This window comes from Miscanthus floridulus, chromosome 7 (assembly GCF_019320115.1).
Source record: "Miscanthus floridulus cultivar M001 chromosome 7, ASM1932011v1, whole genome shotgun sequence".
NCBI lineage: Eukaryota > Viridiplantae > Streptophyta > Magnoliopsida > Poales > Poaceae > Miscanthus > Miscanthus floridulus.
Genome location: NC_089586.1, coordinates 116,136,894 through 116,150,447, shown reverse-complemented (window position 1 = coordinate 116,150,447; position 13,554 = coordinate 116,136,894).

Below are 13,554 nucleotides of genomic sequence, written 5' to 3'. Positions count from 1 at the left end.
TTGGACAAGATAGAGCTCATTGATGCTAGCGTCGATGCGCGCCGTGGGATCGAGCGAGGGAGTTAGTCTTGGATGAGACAGAGCTCACTAATCCTGGCATCGATGTGTGTCGTGGGATCGAGTGAGGGAGTCCGTCTTGGATGAGACAGAGCTCACTGATGCTGGCATTGATGCATGCTGTGGGATCAAGTGAGTCGGAGTCATATTTTGGACTAGCCAGAGCTCACTGATGCTGGCGTCGATGCACGCCGTGGGATCGAGTGACTTGGAGTCATGTTTTGGATGAGACAGAGCTCACTGATCCTAGTGTTGATGCATGCCATGGGATCGAGTGAGGGAGTCAGTCTTAGACGAGACAGAGCTCACTAATGCTGGCGTCGATGCGCACCGTGGGATCGAGTGAGTCAGAGTCATGTTTTGGACGAGCCAGAGCTCGCTGATGCTGGCGTTGATGTGCACCGTGGGATCGAGCGAGTTAGAGTCATGGGGCAAGATCGGGGTCACACACCTGGATGTTTGGAGCGCAATCAAAAGTGTAGCCGGATGACGTGAGTTCGGAGTCGATGTGAGTTTAGAGTCGCGGTCCCTGGTTTTTTGGAGCGCAGTCGGAAGCATAGTTAGTTGGTTAGTTTACATATCGGATGAGGCGGTGCTCGCGGATCCTGGCGTCGATGCACACCGTGGAACTGGGCGAGTCAGAGTCGTGGATCCTAGCGAGTTCGGGGTCACAGTCCCTGGCGTTTGTCTTGAGCCCTCGAGCCCTGTTGGGCCTTCGTAGGGGTCGATGTGAGTTGTGTGCATTACCCCATCCTTGGTTCCTCACAACCAGAGGGGCTGAGTCTTGTGGCCTATCCCGATCGTTTGGGCTCGAATGATGTCACTTGGTGAGTTCGCTAACGGGTATAATCGAGTGGAATCCGGTCCGTCGTTCATGACGGGGTCAGCATAGCCCTCTTGTGACATTCCACTACTCTTTTACCTGTAACCCGATAGATGCCTAGGTCGTTCCGGAGACCGACCCAGGTGGCCTAACGGCCTCCCCTCGATGGAGATTCTGTGGGCTTGGCGAGAGGTTCAAGATCAAATGAGAAGGTTGAGATGACCCAGTCTGCCTGACCAGGCAAGGGCACACGGTGCTCATCTACGTTTTTCTCCCCTGGCTCTGTTGGTGGCTCGTGTCAAATGAGTCAACCACCGCTTCGTGATGCAACATGGAACATTGTGATGCATTTCGCTGCACGTGCGATGCTTAGTTCCTGAGCCCTCGGGTGGTTCAGGGCTCGAATCGTCTAGGAGGTTCGGACATATGGAATGAATGCACGTATGGATGTATGAAATGATTGTAAGGAAATAGAGGGGGTTGGTAGTGCTCACCTTGATGGTTTTGAGTGACGGGGTTTGGAGAGTTTTAGTCAGAAATGTCCGACCGGGACCTGCGCTCATCAATCATGGATAAGCCCTTGTGTGAATAGTTTTTATATTAATGAACACATGCTCACCTTGATGACCAGAGTGACGGGGTTCGAAGAGCTTCAGTCGAAAATGTCCGACCGGGACCTTGATGACCTGAGTGACGGGGTTTAGAGAGCTTCAGTCAGAAATGTCCGACTAGGACCCATGCTCGTCGTTCGTGACGGAGTCAGCATGGCCTACACGGGGCGTCCCTTTGCTTCCTACCTGTGTCTCAGGTTGGCCAGTTAATAAAGTTTGATGATATTTCTTTTAGCCATGGTGGCCATACCTTGGTGGTTGCGCCCCAACCCAGGAGTTGCCTTGACTGCATGAGAAGGTCAGGAGCTCCATGTTCTTCTACTGAGCATCTACGGGTGCGACGCCCTTGAGGTACCCGTTGCGCTTGCCAAAGCCAAGGGAGCGGATCCCTTGCGGTCGTAGTAGTATTTGTAGTAGTAGAAAATATAAAAGTTAAGTTTGTGGGGGAGCCCTCGTGTAAATATTACAGTGTGCTTAATGACTACCGTCGGTTTTGTTTTCTGTGATGGAATTGCTCCGTTCGGGGGAGCCTGTTCCCTTTCATTCCTTAGTTTTTCCTTAGCATAATTTTGTTTTTATTCTTTCTTTCTTGTACCTGCCCATTTGTCCCATAGACTGTGACCTTGGGAGCCTAGGGTGTGGCCCGCGAGGCTCGGCTGCTCGTAACCATAGGGAAAGGCAGGGTGCGATCGGTTGAAATGTTTTTAAAGCAAAGCTACGTAAAAGCAAAACTAAGGAACAAACTATCTTGTTGGTTGGGTAGGAAGGAATTCCACCATATGTAAACAAAACAGGGGGGTAGTCATTAAGCATAATGATAGTAGTGTACCCTAGTGGAGCCCCCGAGCGCCCCGGGCCGAAAAGTGTTCGGGTCGGGGTGCTTTTGTAGGAGCATATACTAAGTAAATAATGGTAAGACTGAAGCTTTAGGAAAAACGACATAGCTGTTCCAGTAGTTCGGAGAGATGGGCATCGTTGTCATCCTTCGGTCAGTACGCGTCTGGTCGGATCACTTCGTTCTTCAGTCATCCGTATCCTTGCCCACCATGCCCCCTTTCAAGGTTGCTGCTTCTTTGCCTTTCTCTTTCTTTGGCCTGTTGGTCTATCGTAGAAGGCGCTTGAGGAGCTAGCAGTCCTTGTAGAGGTGTTTTACAGGGTAGTCGTGGTTGGTGCATGGGCTCTCCATGAGCTCGTGGATGTGGCCCGGAGGGTCCTGCCAGGGCTACCTGCCCGCATGATCAGCAGTGGCGACCAACGTGGAGTTGGCTGGTCAGCGATGATTCTTTCTATTCTTTTTGCCCCTCTACATGGAGGGGCCTTCGTCCTAATCCCAGCGCTTGACCTTGCCCTTGCCCTGGCCTTTGTCGGAGCGCGGTGGGAGCGGCGTTTGTTGGGGATTTTGGACAAAGGTCCATGGTCCCAGGCCATCAGGGCTGCGACTCCAGTCGCTGTAGTGTGTGTCTTGGTTCGGTCCGAGTCACGGGAATACAGGCGGTCGGTGCAGAGCGGTCGCTGGGTCAAGACGAGGTGCTAATGCAGCCTCCTGTTCTGCACTCGGCGATTGTAGCGGCAATCGGGTTGCAGCGACCCATCTGCCGCGTTCTCGTTCCGCTGGTGGAGAACGAGGACGCGTGTCGGCATCATGATATGGAGCACTATGCTTGTTGAATGGCGGCGGTCTCCACTAGTGCCTAGAGGTTCCAGTGGATTGCCTATTCATGAGGGTCATTCAGCTCGGACAGGCCGCGTAGAAGCATTGCCACAGTGGCGATGTTCTGGTTCACCGAGCGAAGTGCGGGGGATCGTTCCCCCAGTCCATGGTGTTGTGCTGGACCTGGCGGGTGCGTCCCGAGGCACCGCTCGCCGGTCTATGCGCGTGGGGCACAGTGTGGTGCGCCGGGAGTGCGGGCGTAGTTGGTGGCTGATGCAGCCACCGTTGTCGTAGTTCCTCCTCGTGCTCGAGTGTGAGCTCGAGGGTCTTCGCGTGAGGGTCCAAAGAGGTGTGAGTCCATGAGGACTTTGCTTCCGCTAGTGGGTGTCCTGAAGGGTCCACCATGGCGCACTCCCGGGACAGACGGTGGCTAGGTGCCATGTCACCGATGCTAGAGCCGTCACTCTCACCATCGTCATCCATGAGGTCAATGAAATAGGTGGGAGCATAGCTCGCCATTCCCACAAATTCGGATGCGAGAGAGGGCGGCGTAGGCATCCTTTGGAGCCCCCAGGTGTATGCGTCTGCGGAAGACACGAGGCCATAGGGGAACTAGTCGTATGGCGGTTGCGTTAGGGACAACGGGGTTCCGCCGGGTAATCGGCGGAAGATAAAGAATAGTAAGTAAATAACAGCGTGTATATTACTCATAGCGGGGTTTGAGCAATGAGTTTGCTTAGAAAGAAGCGCAGATGTTGTGTCGTCGAAGCCATGTGTCCTAGAGTTGATGGAGAGCGCTCCTCCGACGGGTGTCGGGACGTGAGCCTCCTCGCGGAGATGTAGCACGCTGGGCCGGTCGGCGACAAAGTTCAGGCTTCCGAAGAGGAAGGCCTAGGATGGCTCAAAGATGAGTGGAACCCGTATCCCAGCGGGTGAGAGCGTGGGAAACTCTAGCGAGCCAAAGCGAATCGTATCGCCCGAGCCTGCCACAGCGAGGGTGGCGGAAAAGTGGGTCATCCGATGACCAAAAAGTGTTGAACGTACAGCGTCTTCCCCACGGACAGCGCCAACTGTCGGTGCAGAAAGTGACCAACTAGTGAATATTTATAGTTTTGTTGTACATTATGATTAGAGATGGCCTAGCACTCAATGACACAGAATTTATACTGGTTCAGGCAACGTGCCCTACATCCAGTCGGAGTCGGTCGATGACTTTATTCCTGAGCCCAGGTGCTCGAAGTTTGCAGTGGGGTTACAAACGAGAAGGAGAAAGATGGGGTGTACAAGAGGTCCAGTCGACTCAGGTCAGAAGGACTAAGAGTGACCGGAACTTCGCTATGAGCTAAGTGTTCAAGCGGATGCTTGAGGTCCGAACCTGATGGTTCTGTGGTTGTGAGCTATCGATCTAAGGAACTCTGATCAACTGGAATCGGTCCCCTTTGTTGGAGGAAGCGCACCCCCTTTTATAGATGAAGGGGATGGCTTTACAAGTGAGAGAGAAAGGGTGCGTATGTTACCGATCCTTGTTGCCCAAGCCTACCAAGGCTTGTTGCCCACATCGGTGGGTACAAGATAATGGTAGGCGCCTATAACATTATTGATGTTACTATAGAATGTTAGATGTATGTGGGAGGTCGTGCTGCCTTCTTCAGGGACGGTGGATGCGGTACCTACAAATACTGTTTGATGCCTAGAGGCATGTGAGGAGTCTCGCTATGTTCACTCGGTATGGTAAATCCTGGCTTTCATACCGCTATCGATGCCTAGAGGCACATGGAGGGCCTTACCGTATGGGAGTTTTAGCGGCCCCTACAATACTGTAGAGGGAGATGTCGGCGCCTACAATACTGTTTGTGTTAGGGTGGCTGCAGAGTAATATTCCGTGCAGGGTATGATCCCTAGTACAGTGGTTTTGACTTGTGAGCCTTGCCTTGCTTTTCCCCACACGTCTCCTGGTTCCTACCGAGCGTGTGTCCCCGGTCGGATGGCTCTAGTCGGCTCAGAGTGTGCCAGTCGGAGAAGAGCGGTGAGCAAGGTTCCCATGAGCCCTAGTCGGAGGGACATGGGGTCAGAGTCAGAAGTATCCCTTTGGGCCAGGCCTTTTGATCGGAGAGGGCGTCCAGAGGCGTCTGGAGGCCGAAGCGAGTGCTCCGATCGGAGTGGTGGGCCGAAGAGGTCGACGAGCGGGCACCACTCCTTTTGGTCTAGACCTTCTGGTCGACGACTAGGCCGTCCTTTCGGACTGTTGTATTTAGACTCTTGGGCCGAGCCCTGGCACAGAAGCCGGTCCCCGAGGGACCCTAGGTTTATAAACCCGACATAGAGTGAGAACATAAATAATAACAATAACAATTGCATGTCTTAGTTCCAACGTTGGTCAAAATTAAAACATACAATTATCCTCTACACTAATTCTACATCACCGTTGGACAGAAATAAAATTAATGCATGACAAAACTCATCATAAATAACATTATAATATTGCCATTAATCAACATTGGTTAGAATAATAACAATATTATAATCAATTAAAACATATCCATTTTTCAAAATTAAATTCTCCCGTTGGTTCGAATTTAATAATGAAAATAACAACTTGAAATACGCAGCGGAAAAATAATCTCAATTTTGTGAATTTTACCCACAGGAAAATTCTCTTTTCTATTTTCTTTAAGCCATTTATCAATTTTCCAAGAAATAAACATTTATTGGAAAAAGAAAAACAAAAAACTGATTCAATTTATCACTGTTCATTCGGCCTAGCCGGGAATTCGGCCCGGCCTGTCTCTCTTCCACGCGCGCTGCTCGCTCCCAGGCCACAACCTGGGCCTAGGCCGGTAAAGCCACGCGACCGCGCTGTCGGTGTTTTGGAACCGGGGGTCCCTCAACCAACGAGTGAATTTGTGCTGCGTGCCCCTAATCCCGGATGGTGATGCAAAGAGACACAAGGTTTATACTGGTTCAGGCAAAGAGGCCCTACGTCCAGTCTGAGAGATCGATCTTCTGTTCCTTGCACCGGAGTGCTCGTAGTAGGGGGTTACAAGCTAGGTGAGAGAGGGAGCTAGCCCCAGGTCTCGGTGAGGGTGGTGCGGGCTGCTTGAGGCGTTGTTCTCAAGCAGCGTAGAAGTGTGTAGTTCTATCGGTGTGTTCGTCTTCCCTCTCCCCCCCCTAGAAATGGCCCCGGTCCCTCCCTTTTATACTCTAAGGGAGAACCAGGGACGTCCATACATAGCGCTCTATAAATGGGGGTGGCGTGTCCGAGCCCTGTAGCCGGCCACTGTTGTGGTATGGTCGATGGAGTGGCCCCGTCCTTGTCGTGCAGAAGTGACGCGCCGGTCATACTTGGTCTTGTGCGTCATGGGGCTCCAGTATAGCTTGATGCAGGACATGGCGGGCGACGTGCTGGTCATCGTGCGATGACGTCATAGGGAGCTGTGGCTCTGCAGATGCCGAGGCCAAGCCATCGTGGGGGGCTCGGCGGACATGGATCCTCAGGCTGCCGAGCCCCTGAAGCAAACTGCCGAGGCCTTGGAGGGAATTATTGGCCCTGGGTACTGATTCCGAGGCCACAGTATCCCAGACGTGGCTCCCCACGCTGCGTTGTTCTCGGAGCAGGAGTTGGCAGCATAGTGAGGCATGGGCGTCAACCATATGCATAGTGGTTAGCACAGTGGCGGGTAACCCCTGCCCAGTCCTACCTCCTGTCCCGTCGGCCATTCTGCTATACTGTGCCGAGCATGCGGCCGATGTTAGGGGCAGCAGTTGGCTGAGTTAATGCGACACGACGTTTTGTCAGAGGGACGGGTGAAGGAAGAGGCAGCGGAGTGCTGCCGAGCCCGCCTCGCGCGAGACGGAGGGTCGGCGGCCCGGCCGAGGCCTGCGACGAGAGGGGGTCGGCCGAGGCCTTTGGTGGGGGATCGCCCAAGGTCAGCGGTGAGGGGGCCTCGGGCGAGTCGGAGAATCGGCCGAGGCCAGCGGTGTTTAGCTGGTTTCGACTTTTACGAAGTCTAAGCAGTTGTTTTTTTGGTTCTTGCTTAGGGTACCCCTTCTCACGGTATCCGACATGCGCGTGCCCGCCTAGGCCACGAGTCGGCCCGATTGATCTCGTCCGCTTGTCTGCATCGGACGGCTACGCACGTGCGTCGGACAAACAAAACGGCGATGGCAGTGGCCCCCCGAACCCTAGCGGCCATTCGGCCTTCTCCTTCTCTCTCACTCTCTCAGCCGCAGCGAGTGCACAGAGCGAGCGAAGCAGTGAGTGAGCAGACAACTCAGCCCCGTCGCTGGCCCCCTCGCTGGCGAGCTCGCTCCCTAGTGGCCCCAGGGCAACAGAGTTAGGGACGACTATGGGCGAGCCCATACGGGACCGAGGCCCAAGCAAGTGAAACGCTTGGGATGCCCTAAGTCGTGTTCGAGACCGACAGAGAGGTCTCTGAATGGCCCTGGCACCCACTAGAGAAGCTCTCTGGTACTCATGGAGTGCGTCTCTAGACCGCTAGCCGACCCCTATCGAATGGGGCATAGGCCTCCACTCAGACTTACCCGATAATAGCTCACCGAAAGTGTCACCGCTCACGCTCACCGAGGGTAGCCTGGCATATTCCACCCCTCCTTCTAAACGAAAAGGATGCGCGAGGGTCACACAAAAGCCAGGGGAACCCATGACGGCACTCTCGCAGAGGATAGGGGGCTCTTCCTGCAAACTTGTTGAGACCCAGCAACCCAGGCTTGCACGCGTGGGCTCGACAAACAACCCTTCCTTTCAAACGAAAAGGATGCAAGAGGGTCGCACAAAAGGCAGGGGAACCCCTGACAGCACTCTCGCTCCGTGCAGAGGCTAGGGGGCTCTTCCTGCAAACTTACTGAGACCCTGCGACCTAGGCTCGCACGCGTGGGCTCGGCAAACAACCCCTCCTTCCGAACAAAAAGGATACGCGAGGGTTGCACAAAAGCCAGGGGAACCCCTGACGGCACTCTCGCTCCATGCAGAGGCTAAGGGGCTCTTCCTGCAAACTTGCCGAGACCTAGCGACCCAGGCTCGCACGCATGGGCTTGGCAAACAACCCCTCCTTCCAAACGAAAAGGAAGCGCGAGGGTCGCACAAAAGCTAGGGGCACCCCTGATGGCATTCTCGCTCCGTGCAGAGGCTAGGGGGCTCTTCCTATAAACTTGTCGAGACCCAGCGACCCAGGCTCGCACGCGAGGGCTCAGCAAACAACCCCTCCATCTGAACAAAAAGGACGGGCGAGGGTCGCACGAAAAGCCAGGGGAACCCCTGATCGCCCTCTCGCTCCGTGCAGAGGCTCAAGGGCTCTTCCTACAACCATGTCAAAGACAAGCAACCCAAACTCGTAGGGAAAAAACATGATAAAGGGCACCAAGCCCATTACGGTCCAGGGGTTCAAAGGCTGGGCCCCCGAGGGTTTCGACAGCCACCCTAGGGCAACAGAGTCAGGGACGACTATGGGCGAGCCCGCACATGGCCGAGACCCAAGCAAACGACTGCTCGGGACGCCCTAAGTCGTGTCCGAGACCGACAGAGAGGTCTCCGAATGGGATCTCACCGTAGGGATGTAACACCTCGGGTGTTAGCCTTGCATAACTTGACTTGCATAACATGAGCATGAGCATCAAGCATTCATAAATCATCATTTACAATTAAAACATTTGATCGAAACATATGAAACATTACTTGTTATCTCGTGTTTCTTAGAACATATGCATATGATCATGTACAAATGAATGCAAGTGGGTAGTGCTAGTCACTAAAACACCTTAGCTACACTTAGGTTAACAAAAGGAACCTTGTTCATGAAGGCCACATTTCATGATCAAGCACTTAAGTGATATTTCATGTGTTGACCTGAATAGCTATATGAGTGACTACTACATGAAATGCTTAAATGACCTTGCAAATTGTTTTAACATGCTTAGGATATCATTAGGAACAACTTTGGTATTTAGTGCTAGGGCTAGTTTGGTCATTTAGCCATGGTTTGAATGTGTATCATGATTTCAAAGTGACATGTTTGACTAAAGTTGAACTAGATGTTGGAGACCTTGCATGGAGGAGTTCACTAAAGCAAAGTTGTAGTGTTTGGCATAAGGAACAACTTTTATTTTTGGGTCATGGACTGATTTAGCTTCTAACATGCTTGATTGGGTCCCACAAAAACCAGCAAACCCAGCTTTCAACACTTCACGATTTTTTTCTAAGTCAGGAACCCTGACAGCCTGACAGGCCAACTTTGAGCATGATTTTTCTCAGTTTCGGTTGCGAATTAGCACGAGATGATTGAACAACATTTGTAGCTGGTACTTAGGACTACAAAAGTCATTTAGATCATTTACGAGTTGGAACCACGGATTAGCAGTTAAATCAACGAGAAAACTCGCTGTCAAGCGGCCAACGGTGCTCTGACGAACTGAACCGGGCACCATTCAGTGGCCGACACCGGCAGAACCCGCGCACCGCGTGTCCTCGGCGACGGCCGTGCGTCGCCAGCGCTCTAATCGCGCAGGCCACGACGCGCCCGAGCGCGGCCTTAACGTCGCCAGCGCCCGCCCGAGCCACCCCGCGCCTCATTTCCCAATCTCTACTCTGCCTTCCTCGCCGCAGCGACAGCCGAGCTCGGCCGCGCCTCCGCAGTCGCCATAGCCAACGTCAACTCGCCCTCGCTGCTTCTCCACCCCGGCAACGCCTCCACTAGTGCCCCAGCAACCCACTGCCTCCTCCCGTGCTCGCTGACCGAGCTTGGTAAGCCGCCGCATCGCGTATGCCCTCACCGGAGCCCCGCCACGGACTCCGTCTCCATGGCCACGTCGCCACCGTCCATCTCAGGCCGCGTTAGGGCACTAGATAGCTCCACCGTAGCTCGGTGATGCTCGGCGCAGCGTCCGTTCGAGCCACCGTAGCCCACGCGCGGCGTACCGCCGTGGTCCAGCCCCGCCGTTCCACCATGGTCGCCGCCGTCGTCTCTAGAGTCGGCAATTGGTCTGGTCATGTGGCTCAGTAGGTTCGCTAGGTCATGTAGGTCATACCATGATGACCTCACCGCCGGCGAAGCTCACCGTCGATGAGCCGCAGCCACGCAGTGCTCAGCAGCGCCGCTGCTCTGCTCCGTGTCACTGACGCGTGGGGTCCCCTGACCAGCGGGTCCCACCTGTCAGCGACAGCAGTAGTGAAGGCTAACTCATTTTGAATCCAGTTTTTGATTTGTTTTGTGAAATTTGTATCTTCAGTTTGGTAGCTCCAAAAATTGTGAAATAAATATGATTGTGTTGCTTAGGAAGTGTAGTATTTAGTAAAAATATGTTCTTGGCTTCAACAGTAGAAATTTCTAGAGATTTAAATAAGGATTTGAAATGTGCTTTTGAATGCATTCGAATTTGTTTATTTTATATCTAGAGTTCCTGTGCTCCAAAAATTATGAAATTTTTGTGGTAGGCTATTCTTGTCATACATGAGCTTGGGTAAAAATTTGAGGACCAGTGCATGTGTAGATCTATAGTTATAGATTTTTCTTTTATAAATAGTTAATCCTTGCATGAATTTTTATAAATTAATTATAAGTCCAAAATTCATGAAATTTATTGGAGGTGATACTAGTACCATATGGATGTTAAGAAAAATAAGAAATCTATTGCTTGACACTTTTCAATAGGATTTTCCATTTATGCTATTTCAAGCCTTGCTTCCTTATCATTTTTGTATAGAATGTTCTACTTAGTAAAATAACATGAAATTTTTATAGTAGTCCTTTGATAGCATTAGTAAGGCTCTGTAAATTTTTGAGAATTTATTAAGCACATCTGATGTATATTTATTATTTAACCTAGATATCTAAATAAAATAATAAAGGCAATTTAATAAATAGTTTGGGCTTCACCATTATATCATCTTAACTGTAATTGGTATGCTTACACTGTTGGTAGGTTCTAGTTTGTCAAATTTGGAATGATTACATAAAGTAGAAGTATTCTTACTTTATATTGCATGTTAAATCATTTCCGGACTGATTCTAGATTGTGATGAGTTACATGTTGAAACTAGTGTAGACTATAAAAATGGTTAATAACAAAGTTGTAGAGAATTTGATAAGCTTTCCATAAAGTCCAGGATCACTGTTTTTGGATTTGTAGAACTCCAGTTATGATTGAAACGAGTAGCTACTGTTTGTGGCATAATCGATGCATTGTAGAAGTAGTTAAGTAATAATCAAGAAGAGATATGCACCTACTCAAACAACGTGATGCACTTGTTAACATATATGCATTCGTAATACTTATACCATACTCATGCATCTAGGATCGGAGGAAGAGATCATGTTGCTGGAATTCGAAGAAGCAGAGGAAGGGAACCCGCAGGAGAATCCGCAAGCCCCAACTCCCGAAGGCGTGGAGCAGAACCCTGAAGAGCTTCCGGAGTGCCCTGACCACCGCCCTACTTCCTTTCTGCGAGGTAAGCCCCGGAGCATTATAAGACTCCCAGTAATTTACAAATGTTTACTTACGTATTTATGATTGATGCATTAGGTATAAGAGTTGAATGAAACCACTTGATGCATGTAGATTCCTTGTCCAGATATTAACCCTTTAACCGGTATAGGTCCAGGATCGAATATATGCTTAGCCATGCTTAGACTGGTAGAAGTCAGGTGATGTCCTGTCACCTGCGAGAGATAGGTGGATACCGGAGCACGGTTTGCTATATCTGCTATCGTGGAACAGAACCATGTGGTAAAAATAAATTGAGACCGGACGGGAAGTCGATAGAGAAGCAACAAGACATGGAGGTCTTGGGTGTGGATTTATCCCCGTCTGTGTCGATTAAGGACCGTACCATTGTTGGCGCTTCTGACAAGATTGAACGCATGCCTCTCACTTAGCTGGCCGGATAACTCGTTCCGACCGCGAAGCCGAGTAATTCAACTCAGGCCGGGAACCGTTCTGTTGTGCGCTCCTTCTGGGGAACGATCAGACTGAGCCCAAGGGAAGGCTTGGCCTGAGCATCCTGGCATCTGGTGTTCCAGATTGTGCGGCGTGGTACGGACCCGCGAAATGTGTACCTGAGTTGTACCAAAGGTGACCTAAGACTATCGTGGCTGATAGATCTAGGTTTATGTTAGGAATAAATTCCCAGCTGGTTGAAATCGATTCGAATCGCCGTCTCTCCCGGATAGTGAGAAACTTGGCTAGTCCCAACATCGTAGTAACTATATTATGAAACATGATGGTTCAGATTAATATAGAATTACAATACCTGCTATGGTTACTATTGTATGCTTCTAAATGATATACCACATGTTTGGCATAGCATAGTTGCTAATCTAGAAATGGATAGTTATAATTAACTTGATAAAAGAATTACAATTGTACAATGGTTAATTGCCTTTTTCGCAAAATGTTGTCAAGTTACGTCCACTTATACAGCCTTGCATAATCCTTGGAGTCATTTTATTTCTAGTTCATGACGGGTAAGTCTAGCTGAGTACCTTCTCGTACTCAGGGTTTATTTTCCCATTGTTGCAGATGGCACTGTGTATCATGGTTATTGCAAGAGTTGCTTCTATCCTGCTGTGGATGAGGAGTAAGCCTTGGGCAGGCTTCTTTAGTAATTCCCATCTTTGCTTTTGTGGACCGTGATCTGGCTTGGCACTGTATCAAACTATGTTGGAAACTTTATCTTCGAACTTATTTGCTTCCGCTTTGTTTACCAAACTCAGTTTGTAATAACTTTTTATTCGTACTCTGATGATGAGAAGTATCTGCGAACCGTATGTAATATGTGGCATGTATGTTGAATCCTGTACGATCTTGGTTGTTGTAAATTGTTTATCGAGACCCGTCGTGGTACTCGACGGACTACCGGGTTTATATGGATTCAAGTATGACAGTGCGACCGCTTGCGGATTGCCATTATACTTGTATTCTTATAAATTGGTCGGTTCTGCGACAAGGGAGGCATCGAGCCACTGGGGCCCATCGAATGGCCCCGGCACCCACTGGTACTTTTAGAGTGCGTCTCTGGACTGCTAGCCGACCCCAATCGAATGGGGCACGGGCCTCCACTCGGACTTACCCGATAACAGCTCACCGGAGGTGTCACTGCTCGCGCCCACCAAGGGTAGCATGGCATCCTCCACCCCTCCTTCCAAACAAAAAGGATGCGTGAGGGCCGCACAAAAAAGATAGGGAAACTCCTGATCGACCTCTTGCTCCATGCAGGGGCTCGGGGGCTCTCCCTACGAACAAACCGAGGCTCAGCGACCCAAACTCGCACTCATGGGCTCGGCAAACGCAATGTAACCCCTCGCACGACATAAGAAAAGCCCCCGGGGGGATAAATCCACTCCTCGAGTATGAAACACCATCCCGCTAGGAGCTGCCACGAGCCGAGTCCTGTCAAAACC